We start from the raw sequence: 26,008 nt of genomic DNA, 5'->3' as shown, positions 1-26,008 counted from the left end.
AACTCTTACAAAGAAGAGCTGTTTTTGTAATGGCAATACCTGGCTGGAATTGCTTTTCTGTGGAGAAAATGGCACCGTTTTTCTCTCATTGGCAGGTAAACACTGTTAACTCATTGAACTTAAATATTTTCCAGGCAAGGTGACAAGTATTTAAATGGTATGAGTTAGTGATTAGCTGCTATTAGCTAGTGATACCTAAGGTGGTTTCTAAGAGTCAGTTGTGTATTAATTTGCAGCCAAGTGACTTCTCTGTGTGTATATATGTCTATATGATATTTTTGTTCTGCCAGACCCGTTGCCTGTCGTGTAGCTGCATTTGTGAGATGGCGAAGTAATGCTCCCTTTTTATCACCAGTTCATTGAGCACGAGCTCAGCCTTGCACTAACGTGGCTGTGCAGCCCCCCAGCAGCTCACAGACAGACTGAACTCAGGCTTTTTTAGAGCTAAGCCAGACAGCACTTGCGTGTGCCCGCAAAACCCCACATAGGATTTAACCTTCATTATGTCAAGGGGGCCTTTGAATATTCATTTCTTTTCAGAAATAATGGTTCTGAAAGTTCCCAGCACTGGCTATGTGGTAACATTCTGCTCTCGCTCCTCTCACCTATGAGGATGAAGGTCAGAATCAAGTGGATGAGTTGATTATAACACAATGTAATGTCTACTGGCCCATTTTTACCCTTAGAAGAAGCTAGAACCCTCTATTCACATTTTATATTCATTTATGCCTATCTGCTAAGTAATTCTTTTCTTCTTCATCTTTCTATACCCTGACACCTTAATCTTGCTGACATCTTACAATAGTTAATGAGAAGCAGCTCCCTGTCTTTTCATTGCTTGCTCTCCTTCTCCTAATACCAAGGCATCAGATGATAGTTTACTTTGCAAGTCTTGAGAATGTTGTGTTGTACTTCTCTTCTGAAGAATACATATATATTAACAGAGCTCAAGCCAAGAGTAATAATGACAGCCTTATAAAACATGATTACTAGCTGAGACACAAGTACAGACACTCTCTTGAATATATCACCCAGGTATTATTTTCAGCTGCAGACCTGAAAGCCATTTCCATATTTTATAGACAAAAAACATGACACCTAGCTCTAGGAGAAGCACAACCTATCTGATACATTTGAAAACACAATACTTCTAAATAACACTGTTTCAGAGATATCTATAAACTCTCTGTTATGAGGGTAATTCATTAATTTCAGCTTCTTTAAAGCCTGTCATGCAGTTAAGTCATACAAATACTTCTAACAAGCAAGATCTCTGGCTTTTGAGAGACAAGGTGTTCTGAGAAAACAGACAACTCTGTTAAGTTAGCACTCAAGACCAAATGTAATTAACACTGAAAGAAAAAAACAGCAACAACATAAACAGGGAGGGAAGTGAATTTGTTCCTAATATATTTTTAAAAAATATGGAAATCTGGTTGGACAGATAAACCACATGCAAATGTTTATACTATTATTGTGAAAGAACAAATAATTGAGTAAGCAGATTGCACTCATGGCAATCTCAGCAGAGGCAGCTATGTGGTTTTTTTCTTCAGTTTCTCTCCTCATGCTGGAATCACAACAGGAATATTAGGGGAATTACTGAGGCAGCCACTGCTGAGCTGAAAAGACAGTAACTATATACCAGATGCACCTTGTGTTTTCATGCCAGGTTAACTGCTCTGTGCCTCAAGTAAAGAACATTTTAATTAAAAAAAAAATCTAGCAGAGAAGACTGTTGCCTCATGCTATTATGCTGGATACAAGAAACATCACCTGCTTATTCCAGACAGAGTCTTGTCCAATGCTGTCTGCTTTTCTAGGGTGAATATTTGCATTGTGAAGCCCGCAGTCACTCTGTGCATATTGATTTTTAACTCTCGTTGCAACTTTGACAGAAGTGTGCCAAGCCTACATCTTTGTAGTACCAACAGCTATAGCAAATAGTAAGTCTGTCTGGACTTTGGGTCTGTACCAGAAGGAGAGCAACTTGACTTCCTCCAGAGCTCACAGCTGGCCAACAGAAGGCTAGACCAGTCAAAGATACCTTGGATGGCTGCTCTCAGTTTTGGTTGCAAAGTGTAATGCAAATTCATTCATATTCAGAAACTGATAGGAAGTGCTCTATCACTGCTGACTGTTATAGAAACCTTTTCTGAATCTAATATATTTAAGTTGCCGTCTCCTCTCTCTTACAGTATAAGCTTTTCTTCACAATGCTTTTTGTTCTGTCCACAAAATGTTTGGCTGTCTTGAAATATATACCTTGTGCACTGTGATTTTATAGCGTTATTAGAAAAATTAGTTCTCTGATCAAAAATTGGTAGCTGCTTCTAAAATTAACATTAGTTCTGCTAATCTAAAAACTGTTTTGTGTAGTACTTCATTTATCTGGAAATCAAGGAGGCAAGGTCATTGTGAAGATGTGGATCTCCAGCAAGGGTCTGGTAATGCAGGTGCCAGACAAATGGAGGTGAAATGATAAACACTGAGAAGAAAACTGAATAGCAGCCAATATGAAGTTCATGACACTGACTGGTGGACTGAGTTGGGGCTTTTGCTATGTTTACATTTGTTCTTGTTCATGCTGTAATATATTCCAAGTACTTGTGTCTTTCTTAATCACCGTCAAGTTTCTCTCACTTTTCTTGAGGAACTGTTCCTGAATAGTTCCTGAATATCTCTGAACAAATACAAAGCTTACCTCAAAACTGAGTATCACATGACTGTTGTGAGTCCATGCAAAAGCCTATCACTGGTAAAATTCATAGTATGTTCTCTCCTCTAGATTCAGACAACTTTCATGGTTCCATACTGTATGTGAAATAAAAGTCAATGGTAAGGATGAAGCACTGGCTGAATTGCCAACAGGTCATGGCTAGAACATGACCATTGAATGCTTCATTCATCTATCAAGATAATGGCCTAGTCTTGGCCTAGAATACAATTTGTGAGCTTCAAATTTAAGAAGTTGTACCATAGATTAGAAATAATTCAAAGCCTCCTTAAAATTCCCTTTTGCTTTTACCCACAGGCTAACTCGATTCTTCTTCCCTCTGGCCAGAACACATGCCACTGAAGGAACGATTTATTTCCTGAAACCATGCTGCTTTCAGCAGTTTCAAATAGCTTTAAATTATGTGTAAGTATCTCATTTCTTATCAATATTTCACCTTTGGTGTTAGTGAGTGCATAGGTCTGCACTATCCATTTAGGATTTTTTTCTGTAATATCAGTTCTAAATTATTAACCCTGTTTGGGCATGTAGAGTTGCTCACACTACCAGGGATTAAACAACCACCTTTTCTCCTTGATCCTGGCTTTTAATTTACTTGAGTTTATAAAGCTTTGCAAACCTCTACTTTTAATTGCCTGTCTGCATTAGCATTATCATAAAACTTTTAACATTTCACCTTTGCATTCTTCAGGATATGACCTTTAGCTTTTTCTGGAAGTACAAAGACGAGAATTAATTCTCTGTCTCCAACAATATTAAATTTGTCTGTCATCAGCATCTTAGTTTTTTTCCGTAATGGTCCTCATTAATTTCTCTTTTGATAGCTTCTGATCTATCAGCGTACAGAATAATTGCAGAGTGTATGTGAGAAGACCTGGGTATATCTCTACTTATACTTATATTCAGGTGTAATAATATAATGTATGTTTAGTAACCCATGGCACATATGTAATTTAGTGCACACTTCTGCAACTTCTGCAGTTACTAGAAAGAAACAGTGGCAATACTGAAAGAAATCTGAACATAACTCAGTGTTTTAATGCCTCCCTTATTCTTTGTAATAAAGTTCTTTGGGCCAGGCTTTAGAGTTCAATAATATTTAAAATTTAAAAATGGAGACATTATAAGTGTCTTTCTTAATGTAGCAATTTGTGAAACATGATTATTCTTTTAAAACTCATTTCTTTATTACTAAATTCATCTTATAACTCCCTTGCATATTATAAAAAATCTCTAACATACTTTTTTCAAGGTTTTCTTGCTCCAGTCTTGGTTCTTTTATATATCAGTTTCTTCAGAAAGAGACTAGTTGACCAGCTGACTGCACTAATGAAAGACCCTTCTAAAAAGTATTGTCTACGAAAATATGCTGCATAAAAGAGTTCTGCAGAGCTTGTCCTTTCTGCCTCTTACCCCTTTTTTCCTGTCTCCAGAATAATCATTTAATCCTTCTTTATTTTCCTGAAATAAAAGCCTCAAGTTGCTGTAATATGGTAAAGTGTCGACTGTAATAACACATCTGCATGGGATACAACAGGCTTTCTTTCTCTTCAGAAGAATATACTCTTTTATTTATAACACGAGTTATTTTCAGATAGGGATGCTAAAAAGAATGGAACTTTCTTCTGATTGAACTCTCTTTGTTAAAAAAAGGTAAATTCCAGGACTAGACTTACCATGTATATAATAAAAATCTCACTTTCTTTCATCATGATATCACCAACAGCTGAATTTGTCGCCCTTTCGTATTAAACAATTTTTGTGTTTCTTAGGCATTGTTCCTATAGCCTGGGATGATTCATAGTTTTTGCTGTAATATGAAGATTTTCTTGCACCAGTTGCTTAAGAATTTTCAGTTGAGGATTTTCCAGTTACTCCTATGTGAGGAACAGTTCTGAGTGCATCCTTTTTGGATGTAGGCATTTCTACTTTCAGCTCCTTCTTTGCATTAGCCATCCTGAATGTCCCTATGTCCACTGGATGGAGGGCATGGTATGTTTTGGTGTACCACTGTATTCTAACATTTGCTTTCTGTTCTCCACTCATCCAATTATTAAAAATATTAATCTGATTGTTTTATAGAGTGTGAACTGTTGAGTGCGCTTTATTTAGGGGTCCAGTTCATGCCTTCTTAATGAATGAAGCTGCCAGGCATATATATTTTTAAATCTTTTTAGTTCTAAATATTCAGCTAGACTGGTATTTCTAGTTGAAATTCAACTGTTTGAAGGTACCTAACTCATTGATTTCAGGGTATTTTCAAAGTTTCCTGTAGGGATCATTCAGATTTTTGGATATTTAAACATCTTTCAAAAATCTTACCTAAAATTTCCTGGTTTGCTAAGGCAGTTCTGAAATATCTATCAGTTCTGTTTGGTTTAGTGAGAAGTCACTGCGTGATCAATTTATTTAATTTACCTCTGCTAAGGAACCTAATTAATACCCAACTTTTCTGAAACATTTAAAAATAAATCCCACTGATCTTATACAACTTAATCTCAGGTTTAGCCAAAAATCTGTCTTAGTAGTTCATAAATGCATCCTCCTGTGATCTGTGCCTCTGTGTGGTGGATAATGATTGTAGCATTTGAAGATTACAAAAAAAAAAAACAACCCTAATGCTCGCTGTTATACTGATCATAGCAAGAATACATGGCCTGATTGAATATTATCAGGAGATCATCAGAGCGGTAAGTGATAGCAGGCACAGCAGTGAAATGATGGAAATAAAAAGAAGAAAATTATAGATAAAAATAAAGCTGCTATAAAACAAAGCAGATGAAGGAGCAAGGGTCACAGTTTTACTCTCTTTTCCCTCTCAGAGTGGTTAATTGTTTTTCAACTTTGGCACATACGTCTTAAATGAAAAAGTACTACTAAAATGTGTGTACATGTCTAGGGAAATGAGATTAGTGATAGCCAAATGAATATTATGTACTGATAAATCAATATGAAAACAAATTACAGAAGCTCTTCCACAACTGTAATTCATCTTTTAGTTTTCTTCAATTTTGCATGCTGCTGTTTTGTAGACTTTCACCCAAACAGAGGAGAGTAGCCATGTTTTCCTTGCTCCCTCCCATGACAAATTTACCCACTCATTGACTAACACGCAGTGCTAATTTATGCAGATGATCCTTTCCTGGCACTGGGATGAAGAGAACAGATTAGAATAAAAAAAAAAAAAAAAGAAAAAGATTTTGAACATCATTTCTTATGGTCTGGGAACTGGATTTGTTTTGGTCTTCCGACAGCAGTTCCTACTTGTGAAAATGTTAGAGAATAATCTACTTCATTTGGCAAGCAAGTGAAATAGAAACAAAATCTTGCAAATATTTTGAGAAATGAAGTAGATTGGAGCAGATACTCCTTCTGCAGCCAAAATTACTAATTTAGGTGAAACTGCATATTTTGCTGAAACTATAATTAGTTGAAAAAGTCTTGGCCAGCTCTAGCAGAAACACAAAAATTATATCATGCTGTTAGGCTTGTTTTATGTCTGTTGACTTCAGTAAGCTTTTACATCTTTAAGTACCTGCAGTAGAACTGTGCTGCTGCTTTGAGCTCAACTCATCAGGAAAGCAAAGGAAAAAGCTTCAGCTTCTTATCAAGTCCTTTCTCCTCCTGTCCTGCCAGGCTCAACTCTCCTGCTGCTTCCAGGGATTTCTCTCCTACTTTTTGCTATTCCAGCTAGCACTGGCTGCAAGTTGATCCCCCTCTGTTTCCTGGTCTTGAGCACTGATCCTGGAACCCCTTTCTGCTGGCTACCTGAAGCACCCAGATAGCTACGATCTGGGCATCATTGTTTTCTTCTCCTGCTCCCTTTGCCTGAGGACAGTTTTATTCCACAATGCATAAGCTGGAGGTGACCTGCAGCTTGATGAAGGCTCTTCCCTTTCCCATAACTACTCTCGTTTTGAGCTCTGCTGATCCCCATGTCTGCATCCACTCTTTCTTTCCAGCTGGTAAGGAATTTTTCTTTCCTTTCATCTGTTCACATTGTCTTCCTAAAAGGCACGGCTAGAACTTGAAAGCGATAATTCTGTCCACATGTCCAACACAGGAAGGTGAACTTACAGCCAGAGCTCCTCAGTGCACTTTTGAAAATCACAGCACTTGAGTACCCTGAATAAAGCCACGGTTTATCCCAGAAGTTCACAGAAATCTGCCATTACGTGACCAAGGTATGACTTCTCAAAACTGCAGAAACAAAATACAGCACTTAATTGAAATGCTAATTCAAAGCATTAAATATTTTGACAGCTGGGAGAGAAAATATGTCCTGGAAAGTGGTCCACAAAGTGATGCAATGTGCAGAATATCTGGTTACTTTAACGTATAAAAAAGTGAAATCTTGCATTTCCTATCAGAATATAAATAATATCTTCCACTAGAAAGGGGAAAAGGGCAGGCACAAGAAATCTATCATGACATAGTGACAAACACTCTGATTCCTTCTCTGTTACACTGATCTGAGTAACATTCAAGCCAGACCAGTCTTCACCTGACTTTATAGATAAACCTATGCAATGAATTGCCCTGTTCTAATCTTAACCAACTTTCCCCACATTAAAACAAAACAAAACATGCTTGCTCTGGCTGTTGGTCAGAGATCCATCAGTATAAGGTCCTGCTTCCTCCTCATTCCAACACAAAAGTTGAATAAACCAGAGCAGATGCCAGCTTCTACCCAGAAACGATCACATGAAAAGTGAGTAATGTATTCTAGAAATAAATGCACCACAACCAGCTGTCTGAATATAACACAGGCCCACAGGAGAGAGGATACTTAAACTTCGAACATCTGATGCTGTGCTGTGTCTTTAACTTACTTAACGGTGCTGCTTTGCTGAGTGGAAAATCCAGTTACTTGGATGTAGAAAGAAAATGAAGACTTATATTTCATGACAGGATCTAAATAACATATCTGTCCAAGTGAAAATCATGTGCGTTACACTAGAATGGTTATGTACATCATCCTTCTAGTTTACATTGTTAGAGTGCTTTTACATCAAGGATGTCATTTTCTCTCCCATCAGACATCCAGGGGTTACTCATGCAGCCTTTCTCCTCCCACTCTGCCCTCGCTGCTCCTTGTTTGACTACCAGATACTATGAAACTGTAGCTATATTTTGCAAGCTGTTTTCCACAGGTTGCAGTAAAATATATTTATATCATGAGTAAGTACTTCATTTTTAAATATGTAAGAACTATCTCTTTATTCAGCAAGCTGTCTCAACTTGGAGCACTAAATGTATTATTAGAAGCACTGTTGCACCGTAAAAGCTTTAAATGGAGTCTTAAAGCTTTTTAAACACAGTGTTGTCTTTGTGGCTCTGTAAATCACTATCCTGTTGGAGGTCAAAAGATTATCATTTAGAGAAGGTTTCATTCTTTATGAAGGAAACTGGTAAGCCAAAGTTATATAAATAAGCTGTCTGCCCCGAGACTTAACCATGTGGCAAAATATATCTTTGCTGTCAAGTGTGGAGATGCTAATATGAAGACAGTACCTATTGTTTCCCTACGGTGCTTACGGATAGTAGCATTTTGTTTATTGTGACAAAGTGAGACTCGTATATATTCTTAGTGCTAATCACTCTTCATCCAGAAAGACCAAGAATTTACAGAGAACAACCTAATATGGACAGGTATATGTAGGAAGGAAGCGTTTCTCAGCGTCCGTAAATGCCCGTAAAATTCAAAACTTACTTGTTTGTATGTTTGACCTTGGGATAAATATAATATTCAAATCTATTATAGGATAATTATTCTGTTTCTTTCATCATGACATATGTTTATAGTAAATTTACCAGTATACCTGCTGAAATGTGTGTACCTATTGGTAATTTGTTGTGATAGCTGAGAATAAGGTATGTAGCGTGTTCAATATGCTTCTATGTTAACGTCCAACAAAACCCAAACATACAAAGTACTCAAGCTTGACTGTCTGACAGCTTCATCTGCCAACAACCCTATAATTAAGATTCAGAAATACAGAAATGTAAAGGACAGCAATTTGTAATGTAGACTTCCAGATGCTTTTAAAACTCCCTTGGAAACAGAACCAGGATGAATGTGAATGCCTGATTCCTATGTGCACTTAGAAGGAACCCTCTCCTAGGCAAAACATGAAGGCATTTATTTATATTTTTAGTCTTATTTTTTTCATACACTGGAAGCTTAATGCTGAAAGAAAGTTTTCATTATCTGAGTTGATAGCTAACAGTCAAAGTTGCTCTCTTGTCTCGGTATCTTTCAGTGCTTGGGAAACCGATTTATAACAATACATGGATGCACTGAATTAGAAAAGACAGTTTTAGAGCAGTGACATGTTTTTTTCCTACAGTGCACACTCCACTGAGATAAGTCAAATACACTGCATGAGAGCTGCATGCAATCTGAATGGTTCTCCTGCACATGCTCTTGTTTTCTTCCTTTTTTCTCAGAGGGGACCCCAAATCCTGCCATTTTGTGGCCTCTTTTTACAAAGGGTACAGAAACTGGTGAAGTAAAATCGCTGCTCATGAATCTAACTGAGCTTACAAGCTCAGTGACACACAGAGCTTTTACTGTTTTGGAGCTTGGAAATTCAAGATCTTGTCCAAATTCTAGCAGACTGTGAAGTCCTTGAACTTAAACCCAAGCCTGCTTTTAGTTCTGTAACTTCCAGAAAAGATTGGCTGATTTCTCAGTGTTTCTTAAGTGTCCCAAACTGCTGGTTCAAAGGCTATTCCCTTAACAAAATGTACACATTTCATAAATCTACCACTGGTGTTTGAGGCTGAGATACAGTTATTTGTGAACTAGACTTTTTATGCCATTTTCTTTATTTTATTTAATGTAACTGCAGTGATGTTATCTCTGCTAACTCATTGCCATAAGCTGTGTATTCCTGCCATGAGTATGCAGACTTATTACAATACTCCCTTCCTACCCACCTGTACCTGAACAGCATAAACACATCCTCTGCCATGTCAGGTACTTTGAATGCTTTTCTACAACTCAAACATTTTTCTTATCTCTTCCACCGTTTCCAGAATGAGAAAGGAAATTTCTTGAGTAGTTTTAAAACCTTTCAAGTTTCATGAGCTATGTATACCTTTGTAGACCAATGCTATTTTACATTTGATAAACAGAGAATAAAGAACAAGGAAAAGCCTTGAGAAATTTACTGTAAGACATCACAATATGGATCTATCTATAAAAAAATGAATCCAGGCTGAATAGAAAATGGCTGCTTCATCCAGTAGGCCCTGTGAAGTCAGCTTAATGTACAAAAAGCAAAAATTGCTTGGTGTGTATATATATCTATACATACACACACATACATATATATGCCACGTGCAGAAATTTCTGATGTAGTCGAAATTGTTACATTCAGTAGACTTTTGTCACAAATGTCTACCTGAGTGCACAGATGAACTTACAAAACCAATATAACTGCTCTGGCTTCATTGGTATTTAGTAATGTAATTTTTTTAGATCAACATCCCTACATTGCTGATTATACATGTGTGTGTTTATGTATTCTACCCTTATAAGCAGAAAAGCTAATTATAATATATAATGGTTTTGTTAGCAAATCTCCCAAACTGCAGAACCAAAAATTAAGTGTAGTTTAGGTGAGGAAGAGCAGGCAATGTTCAGAAGTAACAGGTAAATGAACATTTATGTTTAGCCAGCGTGACGAGGTTTTTTATGGTCAAAATCAAAATTTTCAGATCACTCAAGACTGTGTTGTTTATATATAATTAAGCAACTAAGATAGATATATTATTATCGTTACTAGCACTGGCATTTGTTTTGATTTTCCACAGTAATGAGAATAATTCAAGATAGATTTTCCCCTGTTAGTTTTTCACTGGGAAGCTGCTCTATAACACAGTTTAAGACAGAAAGTTAAGATCATACCCACTAACAGAGTTAATAATCAATTCCAGCAATATATTTCAAGTCCTACTTTTTTGCTCAAATATGTTTTTTTTAATATATTTTCTCATAAATTCTCTCTCTCTTTTTTTTTCCCCCCTCCCCGCCCCAGGAAGTAAAACAAAAGTCTTCAAATCTACAAAAAGTTCTCCATTAGCTGTGTGTTTTTCTCTAAGGAAATTATTGCTTTTTAATCTGCCATTCATCTCATCCACAGAGGAACAAAGTGGATTTTCAGGTCAGATACCTCTCTTACAAATCAATAAGACGTTGTTGAAAAGTTGGAATTTGAAAGGTATGGTAGAAATTATACGTATGTGACTCCTGTGTAAATGATGTACTTAAGTCTGTGCAATATTGAGAGATGTTTGAACCCGAGGGTTTGAATCCGAGGGTTCTTGGCTGGACTCTAAAAGTGAAAGAAATGAAGTCATAGCGATTGCTTGTTTTTGTCAAGGAGGTGTGTAAGATGTTTTTGTTTCAGGCAACTTATTCCTTGAGGTAACATATATCAGTGTACGTGAAGAAACTGGGTCATACTCTATTAGGTTTTGCAGAAATTTAGTAAGCACAACTGGATGTTCTAACAGCTCATAGAAATTGAACTGTAAGGCTGGGAGTACTTGGGATGCAGGAACAAGACTTGGCTGTACTGTGGGAATTAGCTTTGTTTCATGATAATGCAGATGCTTTTTTGGAATTGATCTGAAATATAAATAATTGATTTTTCAAAAGTAAAGCTTCTAAAAATGAAAGGAAGAAGTCTCCTGTTGAAACTGGACAAGGAATAAAATATTTTAATTGAGCTCCTAAACTGGTATTTGAGTAATGGCAGTTATCACAAATGGATCAGTCCAAAGATGTACTCTAAGCTGGCCAAGAAGGCACTGGGCCACTTTGTGGCTTTTTTTCCCCATGCAGCTTCAAAAACTGTCTATTGACAGGTTTAACTTTTACGTGGACTGAGATAATGGGAGCTGGCTAGTAATAGTGAAGCATTAAATGTCCTTCATTTCTCCTGATCATTTGTAGTTGCTAGGCTGTAGCCAGCTTGTGAGGTGTTTTGGCTATGGAGATATTTCTACACTGTGACGTTTCCATCCTGATTGAAAATTACTCTAATTAAGGCATGTTCCCTGGTTTTCTGCTCCTCATAAATGCAGTGATTCTGGAGTAGTTTAATGACATATATTTTGAAAAATGCTGATTATCAAGTCTGATTTTTCTTTTTGTGCCAATGTGTTGCTTCTGACAACATCTTCTGATCGGAACAAGACTGTACAAAAATGTTTAAGCAGCTGCATTTTTTATGAATATATTAATTTCATTACTTATTCTTCCTCTGATGAAGACCTGAAACCAGTCTTCCATCTGAAATGTAAAACTTATTATTGTTTACATGTATATGTATATATATTTATATACACATATGCACATATACCTATATACATATGCTTCTCCATGCAAATTGAATACAAACCTTGACATTTTCTACATTTTATTTTTTTTCTTTTAATGTCTTGGGCAGTTTGTTATACAGGAAATATGCCATGATTCATCCATTCTAATACATTCCACCTCCAACTAGGGCTGAATTTTCCATCTTTTGAAGAAGAATTTCATGCCGTTAACAATGTACATTCAGACTAGGTAACTTTACTTCCTGAGTTTCCTTCCTTTCTTGGCAGTACTAAGTGACAACGCAAAAAGCTGCAGAACAAAACATTTTCTTGACTTGGAGGCTCCTCGCAAATGTTTCATTCCTCAAACTGAGCTCTTTCCTGCTTCAAACTTTCGTAACTTGTTTGGAACTTAATGAGCCCCACATGTCTTGGCTCCCAGCGCCAGCCAGCCTGCAGCAGCAGAACAGCCCTCCTGCTCTGCACAGGATCATGAAAAATGTCAGTCTTCCCCAGTACTTTTTTGTAAATCTTTTTCTTTTTTTGTTTATACTCAGAGGACTTTATTTGCTGGTCACCTGACCCCCTAAATTCAAAACTGAATTTACAACACAGAAAATCTCCTGCGTAGTTATGAAGACAGCAGACAAAATAGCACTGTAGTGCTCCGATCTCTCTTGGATTCTCATGAAATATGATACCAAGGCTGAAGTTTTAGGCCTGATAAAAAACTATCCACAGGACTTCTTGATTGTTCCAGAGAATCTACTTTCCTTTTCACCAGCACAATTACAAAGGATAAAGTCACAAATGTGGCACCCACTGTGAATGGCAGAGGTTTGACGGAAGGTGGTTCCTGACCAGAGAGGTTGACAACAATAATGTACAGAAACAGATAATAATCTGCTTTAAAATTTGTATGTGTACATGCCTATATATGCACATTTATAAACTATTTTGAAGCCATTTCAGAAACCATCTCAACAGTAGAGAAGCAGCAGAAGTGACTCATTTGATAAAGCAAAAGAGAGTGTAAGATATCTAGATGAAATACCATGGTAAAAGAAAAACAATCCCTGAAATCTCAAAACTAGTACTGTTATATATTCTTTTCATATGTATTTTCCATACTGAGGTAGAAATTCATATCTAGATATGTAGGTGTTCTCTCTTTCTACTACAGAAGTTGTTCTTAGTATTTGCATGCCATAACAATGTTATAAGCCACATGAAGCTCTGAGATTCAATAAAGTAATTTAGAAAAAGCAGATTGGCTAAGGGAATGGTCAATGGTTTTAATTACTATTTTTTTTTTTTTGCAATTAAAACTGTATGGTGAAATTCATACTGGGTAGGAGAAAAATGTTAAGCTAATTGGGAAAGAAGTATTCCTTCTTGGGATCTGTTTAACCAGAAGCCAAACTAACAAATGCAATCCTATTTCTTTCTAGATTTGTAGATTCAATCAGTTAGCAAAAATACGTACCTTAAGGGTAATTCTCTTTGATTCTTATGGGATAACAGAGTGTATCAGGCACTTTGAGTATTAACTTGATATAGAAGAAAAATAACAGCTGAGAGAACTGCCTCAGCCATCAATTTTGGAAGCAAAGTCAGATTGTATCGGCTGTAAAATATGTGCACTACACTTGCCTTATGAAGTATACAGCATTCAGAAGCAAGGTCCCTTCAAGGAAAATATTTGGGACTGAGAGATAACTTTAGGGCTGTCTGTTTTCAGGCTTGGATTTGTTTGTCAATCCCTACAAATGCAACATTGCAAAAACCAAGTTATTTAGAGCATGCGGCGGGACAGAGATGGAAGCAAGCTTGGTGTATCTCTTACCTGAATATATCTTTTATTAAATCATTATTTCATTTAAATCTATATATTCTTCTCATAATATGTTAGAAAGAGTTAAGGATTACCTGGCATATCATTGTGCATAGTTAGCTGGAATATACATTTGGTTTCTTCAGCTTCTTTCACCGTTTGCACAAGAACTGAATTTCTTCCCCCTGACACTCAGGACAGCCACTCATTGATTTTTCATTCTGTTACACTCAGAAAAGGACATTGATGAAATCCTAATTGTTCTAGGTAACAAGCATGAAGACTGCATAATGCTAAAGTAAAATTATTTCTCATCAGAAAGTGGAAAGACAACGACTGAGCCTGCTCTGTGATGACAGCATCATAAAATCCCTTCAGCTACAATAGTGGATATGCTAATAACTATAAATCTTTAAGATGATAAAAAGAAGGCTATTGCAGATATATCAAGAAAAAATGTTTAACTTTTCATTCTCACAGTTTGTACAGAGATATTTGCTCTTATATTTAAGGCTTTATTTTTCTTATTAACGTAAGTGTCCAGGCTGCTGGGGAGAGTGAACTGAAAGCTCATTTCTCCTGGGCTTTCAATATTTTAATGTTTAGACTTTCAGGGATTCAGAAGCACAGAAAGGGTTTTAAATGCTCATGTTTTTCTAACCAGAGTTTATGCAAAAACTTGTTAGTTTTCTGAGAAATTACTGTACTCGGGAGTGCATGTGAGAATTTTTCCTGAGTTTTTAAATCCCCCTACTAGAGCAGAAGCAGATACTGCTTGCATTTTCTACCTTCCTATTCTTCCAGTTGTAAGTATAATCTGTGCAAACTGATTAAAACAGAACTAGAAAAGTATTAATATAATGTTGTATTCCATTTACACGTTGTCCTTTCCAGGTGATCTTCTGTGGTTGTTTTTTTTTATTTTTTTATTTTTCATTAAGTGTGGTCAAAAGAGGAATGGCATTGATACATCTCTCACTTCCTTTCCTCATTCCTTGTTTCTGCCTCTCTTCTATGTTTATTTTCCTAAAAACCTGTTCCCATCACTACCCACAAGATTCATCACTTGTTATTTCCCAGATATTTCTCTTTGCACTTTAGCACCTGTATGCTGATGTTCAAATACAGCTGAACCATCCCCTTTCCAAAGATCCCTTCCTCACTTCTGTACTAAGGTCCTGCTTGTGGTCAGATTTCCAGCAACAGTGGATTCCAATCATTTCCAATCTCATATTATTCTGGCACGTAAACATGCAAAACAAGGTTGTTATTAGCTTTTGTTTACCTAAGACTTTGGCTTTTTGCTTTGATTTCAATTAAAAATGATACATTCTAGTGCTGTTTCTGTGTTTCCCTCATTCCCATTTTAATCTTTTTTATGTTATGCATCATACAGATTTTACTGTGTATTTTTAATGTGTACGTTTCCCTTTCCCCTCTGGTGTTTGCTTGTTTGTTTTGTTTTTCTGCTGCTGCTGCTGTTATTTTTAATGCATACGTGGAAGTTAATGTATATATATACTTTCAGTTTGGGAACGCTGGATTTCAGCACAATAGTGTAGTATGTATCTACTTCTGTTATTTGTATACATAGTGCTCATGGTTGCATACTTGGTTGCTGTTGTCACCAGAAAAATTCATTGCTTGTAGGGAGATGGTGGTTATTGTCTGGGCAGTCCAAAACACCGTGAAAGCAATTTTGCATAATGACACAAAGGCAGCTGTTAGAAATGATATATGCCACATAGCAAGGCAGGCATACCAACCAACTGGGAGCCTGAGAACTGAAAACTACCATGAATTAGTATATTTTTCAATTTTCAACAAAAAGTAACTTGGTGCAATTTTTGTTAAGAAGTCTGGAACAAAGATACCTACTAGCACTTATCTGTTCACAAAGTCATACTGACTTTGTAGGATTCACATACAAATTTATATAGGTCTTTATTTTAAGGCTCACTTTCAGTTTATTTTATATATATATATTTTTTCCTTTAGGGGTAGTTATTATTTTTAATACACACTGCATTAATTTCATTTAAAATATGGCTTTCATGGTTTTACATTAGGTAAAAACCCCACATATTTTGCAAGTAGATTTGACAGTAGGTTGGTCGTCCTGCAAAATGCTAACGCTAACAATGAGATGTCAGAGACATCTTTTCTCTCCCTCCTCTCTCTTACTCACCCCTCTATTTGTGTGTACATATCATGGAAACCTGACAATCTCCAGGGTGCTCAGCTCCAATAAACTAATTTCACAATTCACGCATTACGGAAGATCTGTGAAAAATAGCCAGTTTTCTGTTGTCATCTGGGGGCACTGTAAATTAAACTTCGTAACTGGAGAAGTAGTAACAACGATCAGATTTGTCAAAGGCCAAGGACTATGAAGACTCCTTCTCATTTCATAAATGTACAGATCGTGAGACTAGGTATATAGCTTGGTTGAGAATATAAATCAATAATTTTGGCCTCATTTCCACATGGATAAGGCTAAGGCTCATACAGATATATAAATATATATATATATATTCCTTTTTTTCTTTCTGAAAAAAGATAAATTCCTCCGAGTTGTTGCAATTATAGTACAAGCACTTCTATTGTATTTCAGGGAAACAAATCAATTTTTAAAAATGATTTCCCCTCAGTTACACTCAGTTTTGGCAAATGGTACATAAATCTGGCACACATCATGAGCCATACACTGAGAAATGGTTTATCTCATTCGTTTAATCCTATTAAAAGTGAGGACTTGCGTTCCCTGTGCATTCCTTGGTGACAGCAGAATTTGTCCCAGTGGCAGATATTTTGTGAGGTAGACTTTACAGATGCAATCAATTCAGTTAACATATCCAGCCCAGGTGAGCCCACAAGCACAGTACTTCCTACGTCCCTTTCTGCCTACTGGTGCCAAAGAGAGTGCAGCACAGTCCCTAATGGTACAACAAATCAAACCATCCTGATCTGTCAGATATTAATGTACTGAAATGAAGCTTGAAGCATAGTTATGAGAACAATGTCTGCCTGAAGTCCGAGTTATGGACCATAACCATGTTGAATTACTAACGAGTCAGCTGCTTGTCATGGCTGAGGGCTGTTTGACCCAGGTGGAAATTGGAAACTGAATGTGAACAGATCTTAGTTAGAAAGATATAACTTCAAAAATTAAACACTTAAAATATTATCAGCTGCAAATGTGAGACATGGCTGTGATCTAGGAGTTTCCATATAGGAGTTCCCATCAAGGAGTCTTCAGATTTGATCTAGATTCACTAATATACACTTTGGCTGAAATTGAACCATTAACTCACCTATGCACATGGATACCTCAGTCAACAGGCTCCTTCCTTATGCTCCCACCAACAAAGAAATGGAGCTTTTTGTCAGCTATAAACAAAAGCTAGTGTTACAGTCAGCTGAGGGAAGTATTCTTTGGCATCCCTAAATCAACTGATGTGATCCCTAATGAAAATAATAATCATATGATAAAACATTTTCCGCTGAAATAGGCCAACATCTTACTAACACGGACACCCTAAGGAAAAGACACCCATGAACAATGATTACAAATAGCTGAAAATTGCAAAAGTAGCTTATGGAGATTCATTACAAAGATCTTTTCACTAAACACCTTGTTTCTTTAAAAATTTTACATGTACATAAATACATACTATATATGTGTGTGTGTGTATAACACCTGCAGCTTGCTCCATTAAAAGGTCTACACAGTTTGGAAAATAAGTGTATGAGTTAAGAGGACCATGCTTCAGTACCAGTCCAGTTATAACTATTTTCTAATTTAGAAACTCTCTGTAAAAAAAGTGCCAGCTGCCTCATTGCATCATACTGAAGTGTTCCAGGGTCTGACATAGATGTTTTGGACCACAAAAAGAGAAAAAAAATGCGGGTGTACCCATGTTTATGCAGCCTGGTGAGAGAATGCATTCCATTAAGTTAAGGTTATTTTGGAATAGTCTTGCATATTTAATTGAATTGACATCTGATTAAAGCAGAAATCTTCCTGACAGATGAAAGCTGTGTCAGATTGAAATGTCTCAAGAAAATCAAAACACATTTTTGATATGTTTTCTGTACACTTCGTATCTTTTTGCTGGCCACAAAGAATTTCATTTTTATCGTACAAAAGCAACAGAACTCTTTCATTTGAACTAATAGGGTTCTAATGAATTTTATGAATACTAATACACACACAATACATTTCATACAGTTGGGCCATAGTGCACTATTTCTAAAATGGGTCTGTGCAAATTAACTCTGAAGGGTGTCTGTGGCAGCCTTTCATCCATTAACTGCCTGGTGCGAGCCCCCACGACAGCTGATTTCAGAGCTAACCCCGCCTGATTCTTGCCAGTGGAAATTTGCCAAAATGATTACATCAACTTTCAATAAACCACATGTGCGTGACAACAGTAAGCAAACAATTACTTAAAACCCTATAATATAATTTGTAATGTGACATAATAGACTGTTCTTTCAGGGTTCGCATTTCCATGACAAAGCCACAAGAACTGGGGCAGTTCTGCAAACAAGCATGCACTCTGAGTATCAGCAAGAGAGGTGCCCTTGGCCCTCTTCTCCTCCGGGCTCCGGGTTTGTACAACCGCAGAGGTGCCTGGAACCAGCCATCATTTTGGGAAGCTCACCAAAATGCAGCCGCTTCTTTCATTTTAGCTCTGCGGGGTGGCAATGCCCAGCTTGTGTTTTGCCTAACAAGACAGCGAGGGGGCTGAGGAAAATAAACCTGTAGTAATGATTTATGGAAACAATAACACTGCCCTGAGTTTTAAAAACATCTGAAAATAAATGTCATGCCCTCACCTCATCCCCAGCTCTGCGTGACATTTTCCATCCTCTGGTGTTACAAAGAACGAGACAGAGGCTCAGGAAAGGCATGTGGTGGTAAATGTATTTCTGCTTAAATCTAGGATTTTTCAGTGAGGTCACAACTTGCTATCTATGCAACATTCAAAAACTGTAAGTTTACTGCGCGTTCGGGTCTTGAAGCCCTTCTGTTTTCTTTGTTCAAAGACTGAGAGAGATCCTTGACTTCTATTCAGGAGGTAGATCAGCTTAAATTCTCATTCTCTTTCTCCTTCCCCGCCTCTCTGCTTTTAGCTGAGTGATTTATTTAAAAAAAACTGCAACTTCTCTAATTTTCCATTTATGGGCAAGGGGTTCTTTGAAGCAATAAAAGGACATGGGGCCAGCAGGGAGGAATCAAGCAGCATCTATTGTAGGAAAATGAAAAATAATTGCAGTTTTATGTGGGGTGAGGACACTTAAAGGAATGCAAAGGCTTTATCTGCAGATACTTGTTAACATTTTGTTTAGTCTATGGCCATCAGAGAAAGATGTCAATTAAGTCCGACTTTTCCTATAGCCTAAAGAGTAAAAGTCTCATTTTTAGACTGTTAACTCAAAATCAGAAAGTAGAGTTTGTCTGTTCATAATGGAGAAAAAAAACAAAAGTTTGTCACAACTTTGAATGTGGCTGAGATTATGGAATAAGAGCAGTAGCACTCTGTAATGTCTTCTGAATCACTGAAAAAGCTTATAAGATACTTACCAAAAGCGTACAAAAGTGTAAAAACAAATAAGGCTATTTTTGTAATACAGTGATTTATGTTTTACTAGAAGACTTCACTATGAATGCTGGAAGTTTATCGGTGGTGCTGTACTAAGGCCATTGATTGTAGGCTGTTATGTCACTTTGCTCTTTCAACCCTGAGTGTGTCCCTATGCGAACTGTTTTCACAGTTCCTTGGCCCGGACTGGGAGAAGAGGAGCCTGAGCGCTCCGATGAATGGCAATGAGCATTGTCAGGGAGGCAGGAAAATTGAGTCCCGGCTCTGGCTGCCAGGTCAGGAGCTGCAGGAGCTAATTGTGTCAATGGTAATGAGACTGAGCAGGCAGCAGATGCTCACGTGCCTTTACAATCCAAATCCCACCAACAAATTCCTCCCACAGAAACTTTAAGGGACGTCTTGGCACCCTGGAGATGGTGATAGACCCGGTCCCAGCCACATGCCACCTGCTAGAGCCATTGTTTAATAAAGGGGAAAAAAAAAGCCTATTATGATAACAAAGTTGTTTGCTGTCTCTTGCAATGACTTTATGGCACCAGTTTTACCATACTGCATCTATTGGAAAAAAAAAGAAAAGGAAAAAACAAAAGGAACATCTGATTCTTTAAAAAGAAACAGTTGTATTGAGCACTGTTAACAACTTACTTGGGAAGCCGGATGTTCAGTATATGTTACATATTCTGCTGATAAACCATGCTTGCCTTTTTCCCATTACAGCTCCCACTGTGCCTGCTTCCTACAGCAGGTTTACATTTCCACATGTTTTCCCATGACATAAAAGTGGGGAGCATTTCTTTATTCCTTTTTTTTCCTTTTTTCCCAGCAAAATCAAGAACATAGAATGCAGATACCCATGTACAGTGCTTTATAAATATTTATTGTGAAATAAAATAAACTGCATATTTGGTCCAGACTTTTGGAGCAGGATGGCTGGTAAGCTGTGCCTGAGGTTTTGAAGAGGGAAGGCCACCAGCACCAGGTTCCTTTACTGGCCATGGTGTGTAACGCAGGATTGCTAAATGCTGCCATGTGGGCAGGTTCAGATTCTTGCAAGAAATCTCTGCCCAAGAATATCTGTTTCTGAACAAGTCTTACCAAGTGTCTTTCATTGTCATCAGAATTTGAGCCCTGTGAGGCTCAGACCCCGAGATGTCCTTGGGGTGAGTTGGTAGCAGGCAGCTGCTGGCAGGGGGTGCAGCTGAGTGGATCTGGACTGTTTGGTTTAGGCTGTCAGGGGAAGATTGAAGACATGCTTTGTCTGGACTGAAGATACTTGAAGCAGCAATTATGCTCCTTTTTTAAACTCCCAGGGGTAGTGGAGAAAGTTAAAGGTGCTTAAAAAGCTTGGTTTGAGGTGGTAATTTAACCAAGTGTGCATTGTAGCCCTGGCTACATTCACATCTACACCAGACTTCAACCCCTTCCTTTACAAATCCTCATCCTTGCGAAGAATCACAAATGTAGCGCCCTTCTGCCCTGTAAAATGTGAGAATGGCCCTGAAGATATCATCACAAGTTAGTTTCTGCAGGGTGCTAGGGCAAGGTGTTCATCCCTAGGGAACTGCAGCAGTGTGGTGGAAAGCATTTCAAATTTATTTCAAACTCAAGTATTTCCATTACATGCATCACATCAATTATATATAATATATCAATATGTGTACACACAGGTATGTATATATATATAGTATAACAATTTGTTAACACCTGGAATAAAAGCAGACATAGGATATTCAATGCAGTTATAACAGTGCATAAGGCTGAAAACATTATGCACCTGAAGAATGTCCCAGCTCTCGACAGTATTTTCCTTATGGGGAAGTGGGGTCCGGGGTCTTCAACTATGTCAGTGTTTCTCCAGTCTCACTGGGCATGGACCAAGTGTTATAGCCACTGTCCTCTGGAATATCTGGTTCTGGTGACAGAAAAAAATGATGCATTAGGAAACGAGCAGTTGTGTACAACCTCAGCCACAGTTGGGTTAATGTGGCATTTGTGAGAAAGTGTTACGTGGTTTCCTCAGGTGTGGGGGGAAAGAAGAGTACCATATTTTTAAAGGTGCCTTTGGTAATGTCCCAGGCATAAATAATGCTGAAAACCTCGTTTTACTGAGGTGCATACCTTGCTCTTAAAGCAATTTGAGGTAAAAGGCTAGCAGAGATATTCTACGTCATACTTTACAAGGAAACAACTAAACAGAATGATAAACACAATGTCAGATGCATTTAAAGGGATCAGACAACAGAATTTTCATTGTATTCTGTGCCTGTCTGTTAATGACTACTCGTATTAATTCAAAAGTAACCTTTAATGTGTTATGGGCATTTCTTTGTAATCAAGATTCAGTAAGCTCAGGCATTTTTCATTTTTGCACTTGGTAAAACAATGAGAGATAAATGTCTTATTGGTTCAGAAAGAGACTAAATATCTTGGCACAGTACTTACCATGCATGAACCATGTACAAGTTTAACTTGCTATTTATATACACAATGCTGCATTGCAAAACTGCCATGAAAATTTACTCGTGTAGCAGAAAATCTGCTCCCCTGCCCTTTGCCACAATGATTGATGATAATGTAAGATCTAATTTTGAACTCGCTTATTAAAAAAAAAAAAAAAAAAAAAGTTCTCAACCATCAGCAAATGTATAAAATTTTGTGGTTTGATGTATTTTAATGAATGATTAGATTTCTCAAAGAAACCTGAAATGGCGAAAAGTGTAGATCAGGAGCATGAACTAAATTTCTCTTTTCACCCCTCCTCTCCTGCTTCAAGGGCTAACCCTAAACCTAACTCTCTGGTCACCCCATCCTTCCACTTATGGGCCAAATGCTCTTCTACTGAGGCTAAGAAGACATTTTTCTGATATAGCTGTTACGTTCACAGGTGTCTCAGAGGTGACAGCAGTCATCGAGGATGCTCCTGTTGGGAAGAAGGGGCACAACAGGGGCAGTGCTCTTAGGGTTATGGTAATTTAAGGTGCAGATTTATGGGAAATCAGGATTGATAGTATCAAGAGGATTTTTGGCCTTTCTAATTTATCTATCAGCAGCCTGTCTCCAGTTGGGATGGTCAGTGCTCTGCTGCATAACTGATGCCTGACTGGGGGACAAATAAAGGTTAAAATAAATGCCCCAGCTAATCTCACTGGGCTTACTTAAGAAGACTGTGATACACAGGAGGTTCTATTTGATAATGCAGCGGCTCACTCAACCTTTAATGTTTCTTAGAGCAATCCAACCTCTAATGCATCCCAGTTCTGGAAGAGGTATCAGGTACAAGCACATCTGATGAGACAGCGAACAGGTTGGACAAATACAGCACTACTTTGTGATAAGTTCTATAATGTGGTTGTCCGTGCCAAAAAATCAGGCTGAAATGTCAGCCTCCTTTCACACCTATCAGTCGTCTAGCAACTTCTGTGTGGTTCCAAGAGTAAGTCTGAAGTGGTAATACTCATCTTCCTACATGGGTACCCTTTGCCCATTCTGCTGCATCAGATGGAAATGTAAGGTGAAAAGATGAGAGACCTGTTTTTGGTTTTACTTTGGGTAGCAAGCTCATTGAAGAGGAAGGGGGAGAGAAGGAAGGAGAGAGGGATAGACAGAGGGAGAGGAATGAGAAAGAGAAGAGGGAGAGAACAGCCCCCCAGTTTTGTCATTCATTGTGATGGAAATGTTCTTTTAAAATACACTTCTGACTTAGGAAGACTTGTCTTTCACATTCATTACACAGGTGTCAAATCAAATTTTGTCTTGCTATGTCTTGTGCACTGGAGCATAGTGCATATGACATTTTGTAACATGTTGCAACATAAGGCAATAAATCAAACTGAAAGTGAATAAAACCTCATTTCTTTTTTGGGGGTGGGGTGGATGAACCAAATGGCACTGTGCTAATTTCACAGTGCTTCTGTCATCGTCAGGGAAATCATTTTCTTTCTCCCCTGTCCCCGGCGAGGAACTGTTTCTCAAAGCAGTTCCTCCAAGTAAAATTCTTTGTCACCTAAATTTTGGATATATACCATGCACCTAGGGGATTGGTAACTTTTAGAAGGAAATATATGCTTCCAAGCTCAATAAAACACCTTTGAGAAACAAGACGGACTTTAAAGCATCTCCACCAGAGAAGTAAACCTATTTTCAGCTAAATGAAAAATTATTTCAGCTGCGGTGTAGCTGTGGTTCTGAAGCAGCAGTGTAGGCAAAAGGAAGTCCAATTGGGAGATGCTTTCTTTTCTTTCCACCGGTGCACTGCTGGGCAATTCTGAGTGCAACTCTGGATGAGATTTTGCAGTCAGTAGATGGGTATCGGGTAGGAATAGCCAGGAGGCCAGCAGCACTTCACTCACGTGCCTAGCAGCACTCAAATACCACACTCCATAAGAAATGTCTGCGGGCTGCGCGTGGGACTCTCCCTTCCCTTTGTAAGGGAAGTCTGCCATGTCAAAGGTGGACGGGAGTTTAAGAGACTTTCAGACAGGACTCTTTCACTGGCTGAGTGAGGAATCAGCCCTGAGAGTGCTGTGATTGTTCCCAAGCGCCCCTCACTCCAACGCCGCTGCCTCTGCACCAACAGAATGAGGAGGGTCTTCTCCTGGCTCAGAGGTTCAGGCGGATGCTGGAAAAAAATAAATAAATGCAGAGGAATGCTTCCCCATTGCTTTAGTTCAGAATCCTGATAAGGGCTGTGCCAGTGACATCTTTATCTTCACTGTAAGTGTTAATGCTTGGTGGCATGACAGTGTGGACTTGTGTGACAACGTTATAAATAACCTGGTGGTGAACTTGCCAAAATAAAAAAGGAAGAAAAGAAAAGAGACACTGCTTTTCCCATCTATAGGCATCCTGCTATCTGTTAATACAGATATTAATATGAGAGTATCTCAGAGGGTGTCTCTGAGAAAGATCAAGGTGATGAAATGGAATTACTATTTGGAAAGTGATAAGAACTGCACTATGAAGTGAATTCTGCATAGCTAAATGTACCCAACAGTTACTCACAGGAACACGTTATCATTTAAATATATATATATATATATAAAACGTGTTAGCATTTCAGCAGGGAAATTATTTTTCTATGAATTATTCATCTTCTGTAGTCGTGTAATGGGGCAGTGACTTCTTTTATCAACAAAATACTTTTTATTGACACTCAGAACTGCATTTAATTGAACCCATTTCCCCAATTATTGTCAGAAAAGAGTTTACACTGGTGTTTTGGAAAAATGTTATAGAAAGATTTATCAGAGCTGCAAAAAAAGCTGGCCGTGAACTAACAGAATTAGATTATCTTTGAATTTTCTTCACCAGAACTTAGAATGGCCACTAATTCCTTTCTTTGCTCTTTTGGTGTTTGCAAAGGGGTTCACTAAAGCCTGAATTGATATAATTATTGGCTTGGATTGTTAGAGATTTAGGCCAGATGGCTATGGGTTTCTAAAGTCCCAGTTGCTTGTGTTAGCTTTTCTAGTTTGCCTATAGGGTTTGGGGATCAGCGATTTGAAAGGGCTGCAAACTTGTAAAACAGTATTATTCATGGGGGCAGAATGTTCATTGGCGTGACCCAGTACTAAATACATTCATTATAGGCATTTCTATTCTGCACAATTTGCCACACGGCACTGGTTTGTGAAAAAAAGAGAGACAATGGCTTATAAAATGCTTTTGAATGCTTAAAAAGAAGGAGAGTTCACGCTGAGCCTCCTCTGCTTTCTCTTTCAACAAGAACCTCTTTAGTGACTTTGGCTGAGCTCTGCCGAGAGCAAGTAAATTGGAAGAATCGGAGATTTACTTTTTACATTTCTGGACATGGCAGGGAGAATATCTGAGGAAAAAAAAAAAGGCAGTAAAAGAGAGTGATGGTGAGATTATGTGAAACAGCAATAAACAAGTGGGAGAAGTTAGCAGGGAAACAATGGGAGGCTGAACTAAGATAAATGATAAACTAACGGGGAAATAGGGATCACGTCATGAGCAGATACACGAGATGTCTGCTTGGGAGACCTGGCTGCAGCGCGGAGCTCGTGCAGCCATCTGTGCCGTTTCTGGGACACGGCCCTCATCCGATTTTATTTTTCGGTGCAAGTTGCCACGTAAACATGAGAACAGTAGAGGAAGCTGAGGGGAACGAGCACTGGAGCGCACCGTCTGCCCGAACGCCCCTTCTTTCAGACGCCTGGCACGAGCACAGCCCGAGCGTGGCACCCGCCGGGAGGAAACGGATCTGAGGAACCGCGCAACGGCACCCAGCAAAGCACACGCGCTGAGGACAGAAGTGCTGCTGCGGGCAGCGTCGCTGACTGGGCAACGGAGACTCCGAGGAGCGAGAGAAGCTCCCCACGCACAAACAGGTACTGAGGAGCGGCAGCTGACAGGGAGACGAGCGGCACCGAGACGCTCGCGAAGCAATTAACTAAACGGGAGGACCGCGCCGTGCCAGCGGTACCGGGACTCCTCGGAACGCTGAGGGCGCGAAGCCTCCGGCGCTGCACCCTC

At 38.3% G+C, this 26,008-nt stretch overlaps 1 long non-coding RNA gene across 2 annotated transcripts in view; it reads left to right on the top strand.

The window, feature by feature from the left end:
• The window catches only part of LOC116216534, a 21,307-nt gene extending 6,029 nt beyond the window's left edge, over positions 1-15,278 (top strand). Inside the window, exons 2-4 of one of the 2 annotated variants that reach the window (XR_004159462.1) lie at positions 3,035-3,142; positions 6,801-6,921; positions 10,783-15,278. This is a non-coding gene — a long non-coding RNA (uncharacterized LOC116216534). Of the gene's footprint in view, positions 1-3,034; positions 3,143-6,751; positions 6,922-10,782 lie in introns of both variants that reach the window. The other variant, XR_004159461.1, reaches the window with a different exon arrangement.
• The last annotated feature ends 10,730 nt before the right edge of the window (positions 15,279-26,008 follow it).

The sequence above is a fragment of the Meleagris gallopavo genome, chromosome 4 (assembly GCF_000146605.3).
Source record: "Meleagris gallopavo isolate NT-WF06-2002-E0010 breed Aviagen turkey brand Nicholas breeding stock chromosome 4, Turkey_5.1, whole genome shotgun sequence".
Lineage (NCBI taxonomy): Eukaryota > Metazoa > Chordata > Aves > Galliformes > Phasianidae > Meleagris > Meleagris gallopavo.
The sequence above is the reverse complement of the archived record's forward strand: the minus strand, read 5'-3'. Positions and strand labels throughout refer to the sequence as shown.